At 42.0% G+C, this 4,203-nt stretch overlaps 1 long non-coding RNA gene across 1 annotated transcript; it reads right to left on the reverse strand.

Annotated features, from left to right (window-relative positions):
• Positions 1-1,191: 1,191 nt before the first annotated feature.
• Positions 1,192-3,975, reverse strand: LOC137285316 (uncharacterized). The gene is made up of 2 exons (XR_010956965.1): positions 3,816-3,975; positions 1,192-1,574 (listed from the first exon to the last, which is right to left on the reverse strand). It is a non-coding gene; the product is annotated as an uncharacterized lncRNA (long non-coding RNA).
• Between the last annotated feature and the right edge of the window lie 228 nt (positions 3,976-4,203).

Below are 4,203 nucleotides of genomic sequence, written 5' to 3' on the forward strand. Positions count from 1 at the left end.
GCGCCATTTGTTTTTCCAGGTAGATTACTGATTACTGATTTGTTTGTACAATGTGTTGAGTTTCAGTGCTGGTGCAGGGCATGGTCTCCTTCTGCCGAACACCTGGTGTCATTATTCAGCATTGTAGTACATTCATACTCTGCTTTAGGCAGGGATCTCTTTTGGCCATGGGAATGGTTCTGTCACTGCCATTTAGTTGACAGCTGAACTCTATAAGATTAAAGATGTGTGCAGATTAAAAGCTTTACATAAATACAGTTTCCATAGACATAGTTTGGCAAACATCTCGTCGTTTTCCAGTACGGCCAATAGATTTCCAGTACGGCCAATAGTTTTCCAGTACGGCCCCGTTTTCCTTACACCTTACTGATGACGGTCAACTTGCACACAAGGAAACCTTAACCCGAACGGTTCTGGAATCGCTCTATATACGCAATATAGCTAAAATGGATATAATCATCATTATAACGCTTGTACGTTATCAGAAATGAGTGGGCCACTGTAACTTCATAATGCCCACAAAATGACAATGCTCACAATTGACGACGGGCCATTATCAAGCCCGGGTTTAGGTGACGTCATAAGTAGCTCGGCTGTTGACGTTCAGTCGCCTCCGGCTCGTTTGAACTTGGGTTCATTATTGACAATACTTATGACTCACATTCGTCACATGTCACAATATGTACTTTCTTGTCTCAGGTGCAAACCATAACAATTGTACCATAAATTACAACATACAGCACTGAAAACATCGACTGGAAGTCTAACATTGTTGAGCACTGAAAACAATGGCGGCTCGTAGTATGGGCAAAGGTCTGTGTTGTTCTACGACCTGTCTGTATTTGAAAAAAAGTGTGGCGGTGACTCCGTCGTTTGTTGTTAGCAGTGAATGCTTCCAAACCGATGCTGTTGTTTTAAATTGTTATTTTATTAAAAATTCTATCCATTTTAGCTATAATAACGATAACGATATTTTTCAGGGCATTATCATTTGTAGGAGCTCTCGGTCTTTTCAACTGTCCTCCTTCGTGAAAGACCTCTCTTCTGGAATAACCAGTCATTGACACGGCGGTATATTGCATGTCTTAACAAGTTCTCTCACAAGGAAGGCTTTCTAGTTAGAGGGGTGTCTGCTTTAACCAGGCCTCACTTTTGCCATCTCTGTCCGACATATCAACAACAACACAGCACTGTTTGTAGTTATAACATATTTATTTCATACTATGCATATGAAGTATTTTGTTAGTTAAGCACCGGACTTCACAAGCACTGCACAGTAGTGACCTCACTGACATAATGTCACGTGAGGTGTCTGTAATGTCTGTGAAGCCAACCATCAGCTGACACCTCATCACTTCTTGCCTCCCGTCCCGCCCCCTCCATACTGCGAGTGGTTGGGGTTGAGCTGGTTGGCGTGGTTGTTGAGGTCCGCTCTTGTACCTGTCCCAGAGTAACTGGTGGTTCCCCCTCGATGCTCGGAGTGATTTGGGTTGAGCTGGTTGGAGTGGTTGCCAAGGTCAGCTTTTGTTCCAGTTCCGGTGTAACCTTTGCTGCTGCTTCTGTCAGACATTTTGCTGTAAAAACAAGTATCTTAGCTTAGCTCAAGAGGTTGAGTACCCTCGTTTACCATTTTCAGTGTGTAAACGGTTATCACCAGTCTCATGAGTGCCAGCATTTGCATGTCTGTCTATGTTAGTGTGTGTGTGTGTGTGTGTGTGTGTGTGTGTGTGTGTGTGTGTGTGTGTGTGTGTACGTATGTATGTACGTAGGTATGGATATACAGGTTGAGCTACTCTGCATATGCATGACCCGGGAGGTCAAATGACACAAACGGCTGGTCGAGTTGACTTCATAAAATAGGAAAGGAGCAGAGAATGTTGTTATTGTTGTGTTCGAAACATGTAAACATGAATTTGTTACACAAGTTGTCCCGTTAAACAACTCTTCTTGTTTACAGTCATAAGCTACTGGTAAACACATATAAGGTGATCCACGACCTGACAAATGACCCCAATTTGCATACTTGGGAACGCCCCACAGAACGATCCACTTGAAACAAGAGGGAGACAGGTTGTCTGATAAATATCTAGAAGCTCATTTTCCCCGCGCGTTTCACGCATGAATTGTTATAGCACACTCGATTTGGGAACGGGTACAGTCCCAACGAATTGAATCAACACAATATACTAAGCAAATGTGTTTAGGACCACCGATCCATTTCACGAAGCAAATGACATTTTCCTGTTGTTTTTTTTAAAACAAAATTGTTGAATATCTAAAATGCTTGTCAATGCCCCAATCACCTATTTGTCTTCGTCTTAACTAAAGGTTAGCGTGGAATATCAGTATCTTATGCCTGAAATTGCAGTCTTATCATTCGAGGGAATATGCGGTGTTGATTTCATGTCACGGTTAGCATGTATTGCACGTGCATAATCGTCAAGCTACCTGTAGCAGCCAAGTGTACTCGCCCAATTCGTTGTACCGCCTCTCTTGTCACAAATGCGTTTAGTGCGTAGGATCATCTAATATGGGACTAGCAGTATCTAGTTTGGTTTACTAACTTTAATAGATTACTTTCAGAATCAGATTCAGTGCTGCTTCTCGCTGCCTAAACCCCGGATATGATGCATTAAACCCCGGATATGATGCATTAAACTCCGAATATGATGCATTAAACCCCGGATATGATGTATTAAACCCTGGATATGATGCATTAAACCCCCTGTAGCTAATCGTGTAGCGAAAGTTAAGACATTGTTGACGATTTCTTGACACTGAGATGTCAAACTGCGACCTTGTCTCGACTATCAGCTGTGAACAATCAACTGACAAAAGTCGCACCCCTTCACAGTAATAGACCTAGTCATTGGTGACACGGGCACGCAATGCATTAGCGTTCTCCTGATCCTGATATATATACAGGTGTTTAGCTTGACCTGATCAGGAGAACGCTAATGCTTAACGATATATATATATATATATATATATATATATATATATATATATATATATATATATATATATATATATATATATATATATATATGTGTGTGTGTGTGTGTGTGTGTGTGTGTGTGTGTGTGTGTGTGTGTGTGTGTGTGTGTGTGTGTGTGTGTGTGTGTGTGTGTGTGAAATGAAAGACTATGTGGTTTCTTAACCTATCAGAAGGCATTTGGTGTGAAATGCCTTCTGATAAATGCCTTCTGATAGATTAAGAAATCACATAGTCGTGCGGTAAACGGTATTGACGTGCCATATACATGTGCACGTTGCACAGATCTCTCCGTTCAGATAACTGGATAATTTTTCAATGGAAATGTATGGGAATGGTTTGAAAATTCGCCGTCCGGGTCCGGAAGCGCGGCGTCCGGTTAAGCGAGTACAATTGCTGAACGTAAGTTTCGTTTCACATAAAAGTCGTCCGGATATCACTGGATAGGTCATTCTCTCTCTCTCTTTCCCTCTCTCTCTCACCCCGTGCGACCCCCCCCCCCCCCCCCCCACACACACACACACACACACACGCACACACACACAGACATTGTATCCACTATTATCCAATATTACGGTCATGACAGATTTAAGCAACCCATTTTACAGTTCGTTAACATGATAGTGTTAAAATATATGTTGGAAGTAGTATGATGTATTGTTGAGCAACCACACAAGACCCAGATACTGTTAAAGATCAGTACATATCTGTTGTTTTCCTGTAATATACAAGGTGTCACGTGATGACGGTACACGTATAGTTGCTGTTCTGTTGACTGAAACCTGAAAACAAACAGATCATTAATTAGGTTATAGTGTACCTGTTTGCAGAAGTGTTCCGTCTGTTTCAGAGTTTGGTACCCTCGAATGTTGTGGAAGTACAGCGCTGAGTGTTGTCCCAAACGTATCTGGCCAGTATCTGAGAACGTCCAACGGACACTTTATATATGATCTGTCAACGTGTTTCTGGGAATTTGCCCTCTATTGATCTTTATTTGCATTCGACCAATGATCATTTTCGTTTCCATATATGGGAATGTGTTGTCACTAATTCCCTAGAATTCGGCTATCGGGTGTATATCTTATATAGTTCTAACAATACACTGTGAACATGCCCATGTGTTTGAGAGAGAATGCGCAGCGAATAGCGTGACACAGAGTTATGCACCTCTTGGGGTGCGAGGTTGCCACCCCTGGATGACTGGTAGC

This window comes from Haliotis asinina, chromosome 5 (genome assembly GCF_037392515.1).
Source record: "Haliotis asinina isolate JCU_RB_2024 chromosome 5, JCU_Hal_asi_v2, whole genome shotgun sequence".
Taxonomy (NCBI): domain Eukaryota; kingdom Metazoa; phylum Mollusca; class Gastropoda; order Lepetellida; family Haliotidae; genus Haliotis; species Haliotis asinina.